The sequence below is a fragment of the Tetrao urogallus genome, assembly GCF_951394365.1.
Source record: "Tetrao urogallus genome assembly, chromosome: 6".
Taxonomy (NCBI): Eukaryota; Metazoa; Chordata; class Aves; order Galliformes; family Phasianidae; genus Tetrao; species Tetrao urogallus.
This window is the reverse complement of record NC_136819.1, coordinates 14827046-14846464: the sequence shown is the minus strand read 5'-3', so window position 1 is coordinate 14846464 and position 19419 is coordinate 14827046.

Here is a 19419-nt window from a genome sequence, read left to right as displayed (position 1 = left end):
GTTCTATCATCTCTGGAGACCTCCTACAACCACAGTGCCTTTTCAAACAAACTCCGAGCAACATTTTAAAAGCTTATTCTCACACTAGAATTACTCAACATAAAATACGAACTTTTGTTAAAAAAAAAGAAATGAATCAATATTTAAAGCTTTTGATACTGCAATAGTATTACTGTAAAGTCCTGATTCATGCCCCTTATTCTGAAAGGAGAAAAGACATGTTTCCCTGCAGCTTTGCATTGGCCACGCTCAGATTGTTTCTCTACAGATGTGAGGAGATTGTCTGGTGTTTGGAAATCGGACCATAATCCTCAAAGGCTTTTAACTGATGTAGTGGAGCAGGCTGGCTGAACGCTGTTGTGGATCTTGGCAGATAAATAAATGTGAATATCATAAATGAGTTTGTCAGTCAGAGGAAGTGAAAGCAAAGAGGAAATCTTAGTATCTGCAAAAACCTAATGGGAAGGATTAAAGAAAGTATGTCCTCCATTCTCAGACTGGGGGACAGCAACCCTGTCATGAGATAAAAGATGTTGAGGACATCAGCTTACCATCTTCCAGCACTTTCTGCTGCAGTTGCCTCCCATGCTGGCATTTGCCAATACGGGTCCCTGCAACCATGGTTTTACTGTGCTCCTCCACCTGCATAGCCCAGTTCTCTCTCATCATCCAACACAGATGAAGATCCAGTTCCTCCATTGCCCTGGCCACCTTCTCCAAAGCACACCCCAAGATCTCTATCCAGCCTCTGTCTAGAGGCATCCCAAAGGGACTGCAATCCTGTGTCTCCTCTACTTGAGAAGTGTCCAGCAAAATTTAAGTTCCCCACTATAACCTGATTCATTTCCAGGGAGCTTTCAAAGTTAAAAGTTGACTTATCTGCCAGAGCCCAATCAAAAAACAATTTACTGTTCTTCCTTTACATACCTTTTTTTTTTTTTTTTTTAAACTCCCTGATTAGAACATCTCCCTGGTATACCTTGTTTTCATAAACAGTGCCATTTCACAGTTAAAATCTTCTGTCTGATTTTAGTGAAGACAGTTTAACCATGATATGAATCATCTGAAAGAAGGCTGCACCTCTGTTTTGTTCCATCTCACACTCATTTTATCCATGGCAGTCATTGTTTACATAAACAGGAAAAACACTTGTTGATCTTCCTCAACTGTATTTCCACATTTCTAGAGAATTATAAATTGACAAGTGTGGCCTTTTGACGAGCTCACTTTCCCTTGCAGCATATCTTCTCAGTTCCTTTTTGCCTTTGAGACCTTGTGCACTCAAGCTATTTTCAATGTCTGCTTCACACTACAGTCAGCTCAACTGATTCAGCATTTCAGGCTTCACAGCTCCTTGCCCATATCCTGACTCAGGAGTCCAGACCTTAGAACACTGGCCTAAAAATTATGAGTTCACACAGGAATTACCTGTTTTATATTCTGTCTCTGGTCTATCCCTAGCTCAGCATAGTTTCACGTCATCATTCTTGCTATGCTCCTTAAAATAACCTTATTTTTTCCATCTGTGAAATAGGACTAACAGGAATAACTTAGAAAAAGTGGACTCTGCCTTGACATTAACAAGCAGAAGGATTCTTGTACCGATTACACATCCTGAGCTATGAACACACTGGCAAGTGCACATCCCAGACAAATAACAGCCTCAGAAAAAGATGCTGTCAGATCTGTCTCATGTACAGACCACTTTGATGAGAAACATCTCTGCATAAATTTCAACAGAAAGACGAAGGGAGGACCAGTTCTGTAATATCAGACAGGAGCGACAATGGGCACTTGCAGTTTAGCAAGCCTAGTCTACACAGGAAACTAAAGTAATTCTAAATTAATGTGACTAATTAGCAGCCTTAGATAACATAATTGCTATGCAGAAGTTCCCAGTTTTAGTTAGCATTCTATATTAACTACTATGTAATTATTAAGGCACCAACCTCAGCACCAGCAACTTAATTATCTTTATATCACTGCAGTCTCAAGCATGAATGCTGATGATTAATAAAACATAATTATTTACATTGTAATTGTGGCATTTTAATTAAACTGAAAATGCACTTCGTTTGCTTTTTGCCACAGTGCTAATTTTTTAAATTAAGGTCAAATACTTTCATCAAGCTTCTTTTTTTTTTTTTTTATCCTTAATTGCAAGTTAGATAGACTGATCTCTTGTCATCTTAAGAAACCATTGTGACTGTTGGTGACAAATGAGTCCTGGGGTAACAAAACAGCCTCATTGCTCTGTAGTCGTGTAGCCCCAGTGCTAATAAACCATGCCTTGATAATTTGTATTTCTCTGATGTAATTCCTGTGTGTGTAAACCCCATTTAATTTTTTTTGGAGTTAGACTTTCCTAGGATTTAGTTTGCTATAACTTACATTATGACACTACTAAGAAGGCTCCATTGAGACCAAAGATTATAAAGACCAACAAGACCAAAGGTAAAAAGGGAAATGTTGGCTCATGGAAGTAAAAGTCTCCTCATTGTCACATACTATGTCACTGCCAGAGCCAGAAATACAGCAGAGTCCTCCCAGCTCCTCTGCTTCTTAGTTCTCATTGCTCCTCAAGTTAACAAGTTTAGAAATGCCAACTGTGTGATGCGTGGAGGCAGACTCCTAGCCTCTATTTTCAAATTATTACTGGGGATCCCTGCCTTAGTGATGAGAAAAGGTTGGGGTTTTTAATGCGTTTTTGTAACTCCTCTGACCTGAGAAGGCATCTTTATGCTAGTTACTTACACCAGCATAAGACTAGTTTGTTCCAGGATTAATAGCTTTCCTTTGAGTGCAGTTAAGTTTTGTTATGTAGTTGAAGAATGATTTTCCCTGCCATTGCTCAGAAAAAAAATCATTGTAAATTTTCAGCAACAGGAGCAAATTCTGCCCCAGTTTTTTCTCTCTGAGGGACTTATAATAGCCATCAGAAACTTTATAGGTGAGCTTCAGTGTATTTTTAAATAAATTTTTATATATATATATATATATATATATATTTTTTTTTAGAATATGACTTAAGATATCAATGTGTTTGCCTTGGGAGGAAATAGTGAGAAGTATTATCTAGTCCATTTTAGGGATTATTCTCAGTTGTGCTTGCTGCATGCTATATCTTCTAAGTTACAGGACTGGAAGCCCAGAGGTGACATGGCTGAGCACTGCATCAAAAGCCAGAATTTAGGGGAGCAAAGTGAGAGAGGATTTGTCACGTAGACTGACTGAAAGCCATAACGGACCGAAAATGAAGACTGGAAAAGATCCAGGGGGAAAGAAATCTGACTGCTTAGGAAATAAATGAGTTATGGAAAGAAAGATGCTTAGGGCTGCTCTACTTAAAACAGAAGCAAGAAATCAGCAGACTTTGAAAGCTAAAGGAGGTTGTGTAGAAAGCACACGTGAAAGCTGAGAAGGGAAGAGAAGAAAATGTTGTAACTGTAGTACCACTTAAGTGTGATGTAATCTTTAGCCTGGGCAAATCCAGAACTTATGGATCTGCTCAGCTCAGCAGAGAAATAGTGAAGCAACTAACAGCCAAGAAAGGGGCAACCAGTTGTTTGTCTGTAGAAATAGTGCTGGTAGCTCTGAAGCTGTCTGTTTAACACTTGATGAAATTGAAAAAGCTCTCATTTTAAAGGGAAAAAAAAGTCTGTACCTATCATTTCTAGATTTTACAGTGCCCTCGTTGAAAGACTAATGCCCAAATCTTTTCCTTATGTAGGAAGAGAGCAGAGGAAAAGAAAGCAACACAATACAAGGGCAGATCAACAGGTAACAGGAAGGATAAGCCAGACTTATGTGAGAAAACTCAGTTCTTTCCATCCACATTCGAATTCTCTACATTTAAAAACCCTCATTTTATAAGATGCAATTAGCAGTAATTTCTCCGTTGATTCTTCAGCTGTTGTAACTTCTATGAAGCTGCTGTGGACTTACATAAGCAAAAGAAGAATCACAAAGCCTCTTACTCTAGGGATCACTTGCCTATTGTTTTTGCTGCAGATCTCTTAAACTCTGGAGATTATTCTTCAGTTACTTAAGCATTCTGGCTGAATTTCAAGACATTGTAATAATGAGCAGGGTAAGGACAGGGGATTTATAGGCATTAAGAGAAGCACTTTCATTTTGTCCTGAAACATACATATAAATTTGAGGATGGTAGTTTGATTCCTGAAGCTATGGGAGGCTTTGAGAATGACAGTACTTGCCAAGACAACAGAGCTGATTTATGCCAGTTAAGAGCTGGGCCGGATTCCTAGCACAGCATAGCCACCATGAAAGTGTCCCACATGATGGCCTCATTAGCTTGGAAAGATGCCAGCTGAATTCTACTGCATAGGTAAAATAGAAAGATGCTAAAGCTTTCCTCAATCAGATTTATTATCCATATTTTCCTCTATATCACATGATGAAGAGTGTGACTCTTTCAGAGGTAACCCCTGTCATAGTAATCCCTGCTTCCATCACTTCCAGATTACTTAGCTGCATTACCCTTTGCATGGGGCTTTACCTTAATGCCCCTGGGAAACTGAAGCAGAGAAAGAAGTCTACAAACAATTTTTAAAGTAGCATCATGATAAAAATATTATACCAATAATTCTGGATCTGTAGCAGCTGCTACTAGGTTTTTAGATGGAATTTAAAATGCTAGAATCAATCTAAAAATCTCTAAATTTATGAGATATGGTTACCAGAGGGACTGCCCCTTGATTCTTTCGCAGCTGTCCTGATGGAGATTTCTAGGGGTGCTTCAGAGGGAATTGTCAGAGTATAAATAAAAGAGGTCATGGATTGAATGTCTTTCACAGAGATAGGGTGAGGGCTGCAGATACCTGGACAGTGTCTGCATTTTGTAGAAGAAAAAGGAATTGGTTAGAGCAGTTTTACTGCAACTTATAAATACCTGTAGTGCATAGGGTAGAAATGAACAGCAAAGCATAAGCCTCTCTGTGCAGCAACTTTTATGAACTTATATCCATGTCATTTCTGCTGTGTGTTTAATGCATTAGGGCAAGAGTAATGTTTCTCTGGCACAAAGCAGTTGCAGTGGGTTTCATACAGCATCATGGGATCTCATTCCATACACACAAACACCTGGTTGCCACAACTGCCTCAGCTCCATCCTGAGTCCCTCTCCTCATGGAAAACAGGTATGGCTTGCCCCACTACAATTTCTAGCCATCAGCTACAACACTGGGGGCATTCTGCAATTGCTGCAAATGAAGGGTGGCCAAACTTGTTTCTTACAGTGGCATGCTGTAACCTTGGTATATTCTTTAGACCTACTCTAGGGAGTTATGAATCATGCCATGATGAAAGCACCATGCTTATAGATGATAAACAGGAGAATGGGGTATACAGACTGCTCTGCTTGGCTTGATTGTATTGAAATGTGCAAGCAATGGGCCCAATCAGTACACTGGGCCCAATCCATTTTCACCCAAAAAATACCAATTTAACTTCTGTGGATCCAGATCACACCCGCTGAAAAGGACAGCCATAGCAAAATTCAAACTGGCTAGATGTTGACAATTTCAGTATAGAATAATATTCTGATGAAGCAGGTAGAGTTAAGGAAGCATGATTTCCATGCAATGAATTATACAGATCTTGAATGTTTTGTATAATTGCTCAATGTTTGCCTATTACTTCCATCTGAAGAGCTTTTTATTATGACTACTTGCACCCCCACATTGTCTTTGATATAGCGTTTGATATGTAATACTTCTAATTCTGAAAAAATTAAACAAATAAGTGATCCGATTATATGATTGGGAATATTCACCTTCCACTTCACAGAGTTTCTTCTTCAGAAGAAACATTGGAAAAGGTCTCAAGATTCATGTTTCATTAAACAAATAAATACAAAGACAGTCATACTAAAATTGCATGCAATATTAAGCCACATCTCGCTTGAGAATAAACAATATTAGGCTTTGATATAAACCATTAGCAATCAGATGAGTATGCACAGTGCCATTTATTCCATACACAATAACTTTTGTCTTAGTTTTCTTCATCAACTCTTCCTTGTTGAACTCACATGCAAAATGGAAAAGAAAACAAGCAGCCCCCTCCACACCAACATTCAAGTACTTGGTACTTGAACTTACTGCCTGGGATTTTGTTGCTGTTGCTTCTTTAATTCAAGCACACTTTACTTAGATCTATTCTATTTTTCACTAAAACATAGTTCCTGTTTTCACAGCAACACAGAAACTGTTCCAACTTTCTTCTCTAATTAGCCTTAATCCTACCTGTTGTCTACCTGGACATTCAATGCTCCTCTGAACATCATGGTAGTCAAGAGTTGAGTATTCCTGGGCTAAGTTCTCACTGACAGAACAAAGCTACATTAAGCAAATCAATTAATTTTACTTCAAAGAATATTTTATACAAATTCAAGCAGACTTTGGCCCCTTTTTGGCAATGCAGCTGATCAGCCACAGAGTATCCTGAGTTGCAGGGGACTCCCAAGGAACACCGAGTCCAACCACCAGCTCCACACAGGACCACTCAAAATTCAAACCATATGTGTGACAGCATTGTCTAAACACTCCTTGAACTCTAGCAGCTTCACCATCTCTGTAGCCCTCCTTTGGAGGCTCTTTAACAGTTTTATACCCTTTTTATATTTTGGCACCCAAACTGCAGCCAGTGCTGGAGGTGAGGCCACGCTGCTCAGAGCAAAGTGGGACAATCCCTTCCCATCCCTGGTGGCAAGGCTGAGCCTGGTGCATCCAGGGTACAGTTGGCTTTATGGGCTGCCAACGCACACTGCTGGTTCTCATTCAAGTTGCCATCAACTGGAACCCTTCACTATAGTAGCAGGGAAGTTAAGAGATCTGTCTTGTTTTAATATCTTTAATAAATAACCTCTCTACGTTCTTTATAAGTAAACAGCAATTCTTTGTTCGTTATATATATGTCAGTTTGAATCTCATGGCTATTACCTGATTCCTCAAAATATTCCCCCCATTTGCTGCCTAGGCTAGAAGGTAAGTAGTGGATGTTATGAAGAAGAGGGAATGGGTTCATGCCTAAGGAAATCAAGAATACCCCAGAAAACCATATTTTTTCCCTGTGACAGTCCTCAGATAGCATGCTGCAAGATAAGAGGTCACATGTTTGATGTGGGTTCATAAATTACTTCCTACTTCTTAAGTATCTGATCAGATGTGCTAAGTACTTGCAGCTAAAATTAGCATCAGTGAAAACTATTTAATTTATAAAGCCCAACACAAAATGAATAAACAATTTGCATCTAAATCACTGTCTCAAATTCCATCTGGAGAACGCAAATAAAAATAAATGCTGCTGGAGAAAAGCATGAAGTACTGGCATGGTACTGTAATGGGTGCCAAAACCTAAAGGGAAGTAATTGTATTTTTATAAGGATTTGATTAATATTCAGTAAATACCCAACTTTCTGGCCTATGAGCAATGAGAATAAAATTAATGTTTGTTAGCTAAAAGTACTCAAGCATTAAAAGTCTTATGGTTACCTGGAAAAACTGAATGGGGATTGTGTTACACTATAATCAGCTTAAATTCAGAAACTTCCCAAATTTAAGTTGTCTGGCTTCTCAACATTATGGTGGATCTAGTGCTATTTGTGGGAAACACTGCAAATACATTGCTCAGTACAATCTTAAAACATTGCTATTTTTAAAAAATAAGAACTCAGCTTCTATGCACTGTATAAAAAGACTCCATGTATCATCCCCAAACTTACAGCACATAAGCCCTGAATGAATTTTCTGGTAACTTACACGTAAATCCATTAAGTAGATTAAGTTAAATTAATTAAAAACAGGATTCTACTAGAGATCTATCATCTGCAACACTTCTGAAATGGACTTGAATAACCTTCCTAACAAATAACAGATACTTCCAACTTTTCAGACAGCAAAAAATTACCAAAATCCCCCCTTTGAAGACATTAAATGAAGGTCAGCAATTGTTATGATTATTTAGGCTGGTGACAAGCCTGAGTCAAGTTAGTATGTGTCAGCATCTGAGGAGATCAAGCAAAGGAAAGTGAAGGAGTTTAAATGTCTTAGCCTGAGCAGGGAAAAGCAACTATAAAACTGTTCATTGGCATGAACACTCAGGAGAGTAACAAACTTGCAATTTAAGTGATGATTAAGCTGAATAGCGACTGCCAGGAGGACACAGCAAGCTCTGTCATCAGGGGAAAAGAAACAAAATCACAGCCTAAGAGACTGACAGCTCCTCGTTCGGATATCCTTGTATTCTCTTTTCTGTATCCCCAGAAGAGCTGGGAGCAATGCAGGCATCCTCAGAGCATGTTGGAGGAGGTAAAACCTAGGTTAAGCACCACATCTGAAATGAATGTCCCTGGAGTGGCATCTAAGTACTGTCCCTGTGTGGAAATTGCTTTAAGAAATTGCTCTAACCACTTCATTCAAAGTTCATACTTAAATACATTACTGAAATTGTACCCCTGATTCTCTGGATTCCAAGCACTTTCTCACCTTCAAAATCTCTGACTTCACCCTTCTCACACAGTTTCTCTTTAAGGCGCCTTCAGACTAACGCACAGTGAAGGTAACAATCTTCCTAGAAAGACTAAAGGACTCCAGTCTACCCTGGAATTTCCCCATTTGACTGCATACAAGGAAGCCACTTTAGTACCAGTTTGTGGACTGGAGCTGGAAATACCATTTCTTTCACATAGCAAACCCAGATGCTTCAGTGCTTGCCTCTTTCTGCCACATAGATCAGTGGTTACTGATGAAGTCAGACATTTTTACAGACCAGTTCTAATCCCGAAAGTATGTCAAAATTCCCTTAAGTGAGATCAGTGGCTGCACAGGTTCATGGAGAGACTAGAACTGTACGTTCTAATTCTTCAATTTGTATACAAACACTAAATCAGTGGGATTCCCACAAATGCAAAACTTGGCCAAGTTGATTGTATTGGGTATTAGGTTACATCCCTTTAAGTCATCCATTTTCACTGAACTTCTACTCCCATAAAGCAACACCACCATCTACAGCCCAAACATCAGACTCTCCACCATATGCTAGCTGCACCTCTCTCTGCCCTATCTTAAAAACATCATTGGACACAAGATGTCATTACGCCTAAAAGTCACAGACTTCTTTTGAAAATATACAATGTAATGTTAATTTTCATTACCCTTAAGAGCTTGATGTGGAAAAAAAATAAAAGAAAAAAATTAACAATTCTTTTAAAGGATGATTTTTTTTTTCTGTTTTCACCTGACTTCAATCTGACTCCCACAGCACAACGCTTCCCATGAAATGTCTGCATGCATTGTAAGCAGAACTTTTAGCTCTAGAACAATCCAAGTTTCTTAGAAATTGATATTTTTATGGACAAAAAAAATACCTCTTTTAGCAAGGTGAAACCCTACTGTGAATGGACACCAGCAAAAAAACACAAACGTTTCACAGCAGTTATTCCTGGTGATTAATTCTCATTTTGTTTCCTTGTCCTTGTGTTGCCAACCACACTGTGTCTTTGGTAGGCTGAAAGGGATATTTCCCCTTAGATCACAAAGTTGGGTAGTGAGCTGCATAGTACAGTTAAAAGAACTACGGTCTCCACAGTGACAGATATAAGAAAGCTAAAACCTCGTTATTTGCAGACTATAGACGCTGAAGGGAAGTAAGAAAACCCTCAAATGCAATTCTGTCCCATAGCCTTGACCCATTCTTCCCAAAAATGGTAAACCCAGTTTTGACTTCTCATCTGTGCTAGAAGGCCATTACAGCTTTTTCTTGTACCAACTTAGTCCAGCTGTTACAGGGAACTGCAAAAGCTTCGATAGTGGTTAACTGAGTGCATTGTCTGTAATCCTGCCTGTGCCTGTTCATGCACCATGTTTCGTCACAGATGTAGAGTTACACAGAATAATGCATACAAAGTGTTAATAAGATGCAGTCACTAATTTACTTGTTTACAGCATCAGGACCAAGATACTGGCTTACAGCTTTGGCATTAGCCCCACCAGGAAAGCTGAACTGCCTCTGTTCAAGTCTTCTGCCACGTGTTACCACACGATTAACAAACTCACCATGAAAGAACACTTACACGTTCTTCTGAAATATTTCAGGGAACTGGGGGTAATAGCCATTCAAATTGTAAAACAAAGTATACTAATGTGTGAATTTACTGGTGACTTTGCTCTAAGAACTCTGTTTTTACTGGACAGAGGAGTTTCTTTCAGCAAAGGGACACAGAAAGCTTAATAAGTTCTCACTTCTAATAACGTGGTCTGTGAGGTCAGTGGTATTAATACTAACTTACACAAGCTGAAGAACTGAGCTTGTCTGTGTATATTTCTAGACTTTTACAGAATTCATCTAGAGCTATACATTACATATATACTGAAAGGAGTTAGAATCGATAAAAACTGCCAGTTTCACATTGCCAGTACAGCAATGTGATTGACAGTGAGTTCTGTAGCCACAGGAATATGTTGTGCAAACACCTTAGCAATCAACAGAGAAGACCCAGAAGAATTTTGAAGGTGTCATGTGAAGAGGCTCCACTCCCTGAGTGTCACAGGCATAAGCCAGAGGACATTCTGTCCTGTTTTAGCACTGGAGTCATTGCCTGTATCTCCTCTGCACATACCCTACCCTTGTAGGCTAGGAGCATACAGTCAGTGTCAGTCATTTGCAGTCAGGCAAATGCAGCTTCCCAGTGTTACCTGCTGTAAAACCTGCCTGCAGTTTGAGATGAGAACCCACCTGCCCCATCTGCTTTCAGCAGACTTAAAACTTTGCCACGGTGACCACTAGAGGGAAGTCATATACATTTGCACTAGGTGCCTTATGAGTAAGGGAGTGGATTAAGATGCAAAAGAAGGAAAAAAGCAGTCTGATGTACATAGAGGAAGTACCAGACCTCATGAATGTGTGTTGCACTCTCCAGAAACTAAATCAGGTGCCACTGTATGAGGGATCATTTGCTGCTATTTTCTTGTGAGATCCAAATTTATTGGCCAGCCAAGAGAACCACCTAAGAGACTCCATGTCTGAAGTTTGTCATGTGTATTTGTTTTTAAGACCATGCTTTTGACAATTCAGAACACAAAGGTAACATGGCATATTCTTTTCTGCAGTTGTAAGGGTAGATGGGAATAGCTTAAATGCACTGTACCATCACTAATGCTGGCAGAGCTACTGACATAATTTCTGCATGAGAAGGCAGGAAGTTTTTGACATGTAATTACACAAATCTTTACAGGTGGGATGGAAATTTTTTTTGAAGTGATCTTAATATTCTGATGTCTGACTTAAGTTCGTACACAGAGTTGAGCTGTCAAAAAGCTAGCCAGAAGTCTGTCATATATAAACAGGTACATATTGCAGAAGAATCTCTCAAACAGTAGGATTCAGAGTAGTTTGTCAACAGATCTAAATATTTCCCTATCTTTGTAAGTCATATTCTCCTTTGGCTTACTATGCACCCCTGCATCTGTCACCTTGGGCTCTCTGCAGAGTGCTTACAAGTAAGAAGAAACTGTTGCAATAGCCAGCACATTTTTTCCATTGTGAGAATAAGGACAGCATCTTCACCTTTTTTGCCTTTCAGCTTCCTCCTGACTGTTTTACAGCAAATTGGTTTCTTGCCTCCTTCAAGAGTCAGGCTTGCTTTCACATCACTGATACAGCATATTGACTTTAGAACCTACACTAAGTCACAAAATTTTAGGAGAAAGTTTTTTTTTTTTTCCCCTTCTACGTCCCAAGACTTCATAGTTTTTGACAATAAATAAAGAAAAGAAAACATGAACAAGAAAAGAACCCTGTTTCAATTGTAGATAGGTAAATAATTCTCTCTCTTCTTACCACATCTTTACCTTTGAAAACTGGAGAGAGTCATTGCTAGGTGAAGGATCATTTCATGTGTGTTCAGTTCTTAGTCAGGTTTGGACCCCTATATCAAGTTGTATCATAAAAGTTAATGATCTGTAAATTGCTGACATGAAAACATACATGCAGTAAGAATTCCCTTTTTTAAAGTGTACTTTTAATTAAAAATGTTAATCAAAACTGAAACATTTTAAGATCAGGTCACAACTGTACCACCACTGATGTTACTTTACTTGACATATTTTTTAAAAGCCTGTTTATACACAATCAGACCTAGTCCTCAGACTTTCAAGAGATACATAACACTATCCCTATCTAGGTTCATTTCAGGTATTTTGCACACTTCCTGCATTTCAACTTTCATTACTAATTCTTTTCATGCAATTTTCATACTCTTCATTTAAGGCATTTTTTTTCTTATTAAAAGTGGGAAAAATGGAAAAAACAATGACATATATCCTCTACGTTCTCTCTTCTCCTGTGCACTGCAAGTCCTAGGACTACTAGTATCAGTTGCTATGATTTATCTACTGGGGTGAAGTTGTTCTGACCTGCAGTAACGAAGTACATCATTGTTGACTCGCATGTTATAAAAATGATGCACAATACTTGCATCTGAAAATCAGAATAAACCTTTTATGCAGCTCTTTGTCAATTCTACAAATGGTTGCAGTTAATCGATGCTATAAAGCTTTCCTTCAGGCACTGGTATTCAGCTTTCACACTGGAAAACATAGCTTGAGTCCAACGTTTTAAATAAAGATGGTGTTACCTAATGAAATACTTGGGGTTTGAAAATGCCCAGTGCTGTAAAGCTATAAAACTACTCTTGGTATTTAGGAACACCTTTTGAAGCTCTGTGGAAAGAGACACTGTACAGACACTGCTTTGTTCCTGTTCTTACAGACACTTTTAATTTGATCAGGGGTCACGTTACTCATTGGAATATCCACGTAATTTTCATTAACACTGATGTTTACAACCTTACGAAGGCACAAATTGAATTACCAAATCTTTTTATTAACAAGTATCATGCAATTGTTGCCATAGGGAAGCTCAGGAGACTTCGCCTTGCAATAACAAACACTGTAAATTTAGCAGAACTTTCCCAGAATATATATAATTGTTTAATTTTGCATTTCACATGTGTAACACAAAAATAGCAGGGTCCCAGACTACAGAAAATAAAGACTCAAGTACAACAGCTATACACACAGGAAAAAAAAAGGGGAGAAAAAAACAAACAAACAAACAAACAAAAAAAAAACTTACCTTCAGCAAGCCTCAGAGGTACACAAAGATCTCCAGCAAAATCCACTAACCTTCCCTGCCAACCCTTAAATGAGCTCTGGGAAGTGGTGCCTCCTGGCCCCACCCCTTCCAGTCACTCAATTGCATTGCATGCATCTGAGCTCCCCTGTATTGGCCCTGCCTTCCCACCATGTCCTCAATTATTGGTTTAAGCTGTGATTTAGCATTTCTGCTACAATATATTTGCCATTCTGAAATCAACTTGTTCTATCTTAGGAGCTGTGAAAAGAAAAAAGGTAGAGGAAAAGAAATTTTCCTAAGCAATGGCAAGCCACATGGGAATCCTGCAGGCTTTTTGTTTGAGGTTTTAATAGTGAATCCCTATCAAGGAACTTTAAATCATATTCTGATATATAGAATGTAGGGAAGATATTTGGAAATTTCCTTCTAAAAAGCTCTCAAAGGTACAGCATTGCATCCTTATTCTTACCCATATTCAGCATTTCTCAAAGTTCTGAACACACAAAAAGAAGTGATATAGAGAACAGGTATAAGAAGATCATGGTAGGAAAGACAGAGGAAAAAAAATCACAAAAAACCAAAACTTATGTGACTGTTGTTACAGTACACACTGTGCTGTGTCTGCAGCAGGCCCGTGCCTAGTGGGCACAATCTATCCTTAAGTGTGTGTGACCTACTAACTACAGTGAAAAAGGAGCAGGTGATCTGATCTACTGCTTCTCTAAGAGAATAACTTTCACCTTGGTAAGAGAAATTTCAAGGCAGCACTCATTCTAATGCACATGCTGCTACTTGCATAGGTTTTGTGGACCATTCTTCAGAGCATTTACTTACCAATTTTTCAGCAAAAATGTTCAGAAGTTCAGCAGAGAACTGACCATATCAACAAGGACCATTCTTCAGTCCAGCCATTGGCGTGGGTTTTGTTCCCATTTCCAGGTATGTGAAAAACAAACGTAGAAAATAATTTCTGAGAAACCATTTCAAGAGCTCAAACTTTTCAGGGATCCTTTCCAAAGATCTCATTGTAAAGACTACAGTAGGCAAGTTAGAAATATTTCCTGAAAAGGGAGAAAATGAAGAAAATGAAACTAAGGGCAAATGATGAGACCTCAGATCTTTTAATTTTGGGCTATCTAAGTTTAGCTGATTTAAACAGGTGCAATGTTTAAAAGGGCAGGGGCTCTGAACTTTTTAGTAACGGGCCTCTGGCAGCAGAGTAGCAAATATGTATAACATGTGAACTCAATAGTTGGTTTGGGAATTCCTGGTCAGAGTGACTTGCCCAAGCTCACCCTGTAAAATCAAAAGCAAAGCCTGTGCGACAGAGTCCTACTTTCTAAAGTTTGTTTGTTCAAGCAGTTTGTAACACTTTCTTCCTGTTCCAGCTGAATCATTTAATCGCTAGAATGTCATAGTTTTGTTTCAGCATTTTTTATCAGCAGCGGGTGGGGATTTAAAAAAAGCTCTTCACTTTTCACTTCTGGTCATCCTGGTAACTTTCATCTGTGCATTGCTTTATTTTGCTGAAGGCTTTCCCGACAGGCTGGCTTTTTCTCTGAAAAGCTGCATCACCTATGGAGCTAGGAACTGTGACCTTCTGATACTTGAATGGTTTCATGGAAACTTCAAAACCTTGTTTTCTTAATTTCTCTTTTCTGCTTTCCTTTTTCCTCTCCCTTTGTTGTTGTTGGGTGGTGGGGTTTTTTGGTTTTTGTTGTTGCTGTTGTTGTTTGTTTTTTCAACTAAACAAATTATTGACATAGTTAGGAAATACTTGCTAATACTTGCTTCATTTGTGATATGAAGCTGGTATTTTGACCAATCATGCAACAACAAATAAGCTTCAGCATGCAAATCTTCAAAACAACCTCTCACATCTTTCCTGTGCAATTGGTGGTAGAAGAGTCCTGTAGCTCCTTGCCTTCTGATGAGCAACATTCTTCTTACCCTTCAAATTGTTCTTTGTTTCTTTACTTTTCCTTACCATCGAAACTCTTCCTTTTGCTTTACGCTCAGCTGTCAGGTGTGCTGGCTGTTGCCACCCTTCATCTGCCTTGTAGTTTTCACCCCAGCTTTTCTTGTAAGTCAGGAAACAACCTCATGTGGGCTGTTTTCCTTAAAAGCTTATCATTTGCACTTGCCACTGCTATGTGTGGCAACGTGATGAATAGATACAGATCTGCTCACTGGTGCATAGCTGCCTCAGGTTCTTGGCTCTTTTGTTCTATTTGCCTACTGTATAGTTTGGCACTCTTTTTTTGAGTAATATCTTTTGTTTTCTGAGAGACTGCTGTGAATACAAAAAGCAAAGTCCCACTTTTTCATCTCATCAATCTCTTTGCTCTTCTTATACTAAATACCTGGGAATATACGTTTCTATGGAGTGAAGGACCCTTTAATCATCTCGCCATTGCCATCAATCTCTGGTCTGTATTTACCTTTAACTTCTTTTCACATTTTGCAGGAACCTGGAGCTGGATATACTCTCCTTAATCTTCAGGTGTGCTAAATAGCTACAGATCTCTGCACTTAGCTAGCTCCTGCTACGTGTCAAGTGCCAGGCACAGGATATTTTTGAAGAGGTATGGCACACCTTAGGGTACTTCCTGTGTCATTTCTACAACTATGTAAGAAGTAGTAAAAATGGCAGGCTATTGTAACCGAGAAACAAGTGCTTCTTGTAATTAAAAGACAAGTTACCCTACACAGTAATGTTCTCAATGTTAGGTTATGTGGTAAAATGAAGGGAGGGCAGAAACTCAAATCAAGGACTCTCCAATCACCGTATGAGGTCTGAGGTGGTTGTGGTTTAGTTTCATTGTGGGGAAACAGTATGGGATGCAAGGAAAAAGCAGACTGGGATTGCACTGGACGGACTGTGGGAAGTCTAGGAAAGGAATCAAAGATGGTGGGAAAAAATGGCGTTGGGTGATTTGGAGAGAAGCAAGAGAGCAAGAGTGGGAAAATAAAAGTGTAAGTAGATAAAAAGGACCAGTTGCATACAAATTGTTGTTGGCTCATTCTAACTTATGTATGGATATGCCCTGCCCATGATTGGTGCAGCTGGACCTGTTATTAAATTCCTTTCTAACACTGCTTTGAGTAAGGGCTTCATATTTTTTTCACGTGAGAGTATAAATCTTCTGTCTATAAAAATGTTTGATATGCTGTAGCAGAAATACTAACTTATGGCTTGAGGCAGTGATTGAGCACCTGGTTGGAAGGCAGGGCCAACCCAGGGGATCTCAGCTGTATGCAATGTACCTGAGTGACCAGAAGGGGTGGGCCAGGATCCACCCCTTCCCAGACCTCATTTTAGGGTTGGCAGTGGAGGTGAGGTAATTTCTTGCTGGAGATCCCTGTGTACCTGATGTCTTTCAAAGGTAAGTATCACTTTTCTTTTATTTTTGTAACTGTGGCTGCTGCATTTGGGCTTGTTCTCATTTGTTGTAGCCAAAGACTTTACTACCCTGCTATTATCACGTCATTATAGCATTACATACATGTAATGGATTCATAGCATATCACTGTAGCATGTGTATATTGTATGTAGCAAATCATAGGCTGTTGGAGGTTAAAATTCAATCTCATGTAAATTCCAGTGAGATTAGCTTGAGACTGGGAGAGTGAGCATGGAGGTCCAGCTATTAGAATCTGGAAAATCCTGGCCAGATGCACGTGTAATAGTCTATACCTGAAACTGGAGAAGGGTTGCAGCCAGGTGGGCTTATATGTTAAGGTGCCAGCAACTGAGGAGATTAGGATCCAGAAGCTGCGTGTGAGCTGGGGAGCTACGTGGTCCTTACAAATATGTATTCCCCTTACTGGACTTCCAGCCATGGAGAGGAGTAGAATGAGGCTGTTGGTGTTGTCTACATTCATGCAAGTACTCTGAGTGTCTGCCTATTAACTGCGTGGCTAGACAAGTAGACACACAGCATATATCTGTGCAATGTAAACATGCATTTCATATGCGTCTGTCTGCTTGAAATGCACCTTCAGCCTTTCTATTGGCTAAACCTGGGCTGATTGACTGCTTCACTGAAATATCTGTTTTAAACTATAGAAAATTTGCTTTTTTCATAGTATCTGACGTCATACAAATTTGCTGCATATTGTTAGAGTGCTAATATAGCATTCACAATAGCTGCTCAACAGTCACTCAGAAGTGTCCATCAGCTTGCAGTTGGGCTGATGCACATTTTATGGTGGAAGCTGAATGGATGGAATTGCTCCAAAGCACAAAACAATGGCCAGAAAGTGTTCTTGTTTTCGTATACCTATTTTCTATTCCTTAAGCACCAAATGCTCTGGTCGCTGAGCTCTACTGTTTCTAGGCTTCTTCCTGAATAGTCACTTTGCAACTGCCATGCACTTTGAACTGGTCCATGCAACTCCAGGATTTTTAAAACTGGTGTCTCATTCAGTTTTCTTTATTTTTGAAGTTCTTGGGCATTTATCAGTGGTTTAATGTCTCAAGAAGTGAATTTGAATTTGTCACCCAGGAAAGCCTGAATTGTGCCAATATGCAGAGGATGGGCCCCCAAATTGCGGGACTTTTCTGAGAAAAGAATCTGTAGGCAATGAAAGGCAAGGACATATTAAATGGCTGTTAGCTATAGTACTTAAGTGTTGATAGCTTGTTATTCACATAAAGAAAAGGCAAAATTGGTCACTCGTGTGTAGTGCTTAGATTAAATATAAATGCCTCTCTATCTCTCCAGCAGCCTTTTAAAGTCTTAGTAATGCTTTTATCTGTTTTATTATTAAACATTTTATATGCTTTTACCTCAGCCTTGCACGAAGGAAAGATCACATGTAGATAAGGAACTAACGCTTCATTTTTTCATTTCTTGGGTGAAAGTCGAAATGATGTACTAGAATATATAGACTGCTGAAAACTGCTATATGCAAAATAAATATAACAACAATCATAGAATCACAGAATTTCTCAGATTGGAAAAGACCTCAAAGATCATGAAGTTCAACCGCAATGGACTAGTGTAGGAGCTGTTAAAGACGGAATCTTTGCAGAACCACTGTCTTTCAACAACCAATGCTAGGTAGTTTAAGTTCTCCAGTACATAATACATACTGGAACATGCCTGAAATGTGAGAGTATTGTAAAAATTTAAAGCATCTACTTGCACTACTGAAATCCCTTTCTTTTCTTAGAGGCTATTTAGGCTTCTTAGGAAGATGCTGATTGGCTACCCACTCCGAAGGAAACTATTTCTCAATTTTAGGCTGTTTCTTTGGAGATATGGCTGCTTTATATAATTATTCTTCATATAGGTATTACAGTTTGTCAACAGCATTGATGCTTAAAGGTTGTACGAGTACCTGGCTCAATTTGATGATGTACCTGTGCAGTGATGCGAGTCTGCAAAATATTGTATTCTGAATACCATTTATCAGAGGTATTGTATGTCCATAGATCTGTGGGTGGAATATATTGATAGCATGAAAATGGATCTTGACATTGGAAAAACTGAATATTGTTGTACCATTTCTTTAATATGCCCTTATCGTTGGCATTACCAATTAGGTTATTCTAATTGTAAATAAACTCTTAATTTTTGTTAAATTCTTCTTACCATGAGAAAACTATTGATTCATTCTATGCTAATTACACAAAATTATTGATGCTTTTTCTTGGAATTTGGGCAATTACTTTAGTAACTCCAAGAATACATTAAAATGAACAATTGAAAAATAGTATATAATGTCCTTATGAGCCTGTTTTTTTTCTCCAATTCTTGCGTCTTTTCATGATCTTCACCCTTAAGATTCTCATGGCTCTTATGAGAAAGGTAGTGGCAAACAACAACAACAAAAGAACATGAGGACTTTGCGAAGGCATAAGCTAGTATAAATGGGGGTGTTTGAAAAATGCAAAAAAAAAAAAAAAAAAAAGCGAAATTCTAGGTCTTTTTTATTGTTAATAGTCACTCTTTGGTCAAGAGAAAAAATATACTTGAATCTGTGTGGAGCTCTTCCTGAGCAGAATTTCTGGGGTTTGCACCTTTAATAAGGACTAACTAAAAATCATTAATGGGAACAGAAATAAAAGTACTGAAGATGGTGCCCATACACTATACGCTTAAGTTTACACTGCTTGTACGTTTAAGCACAAGATGATACAAAATAAGGTCAGGGGAAATCATCCTGTATGTATCCCAAAAGATATCTGATACATCCCACGACAGCAAAGCCCTGTTTATTCAAAATACTTTGGGAACATCAAAACATTTGGATAAA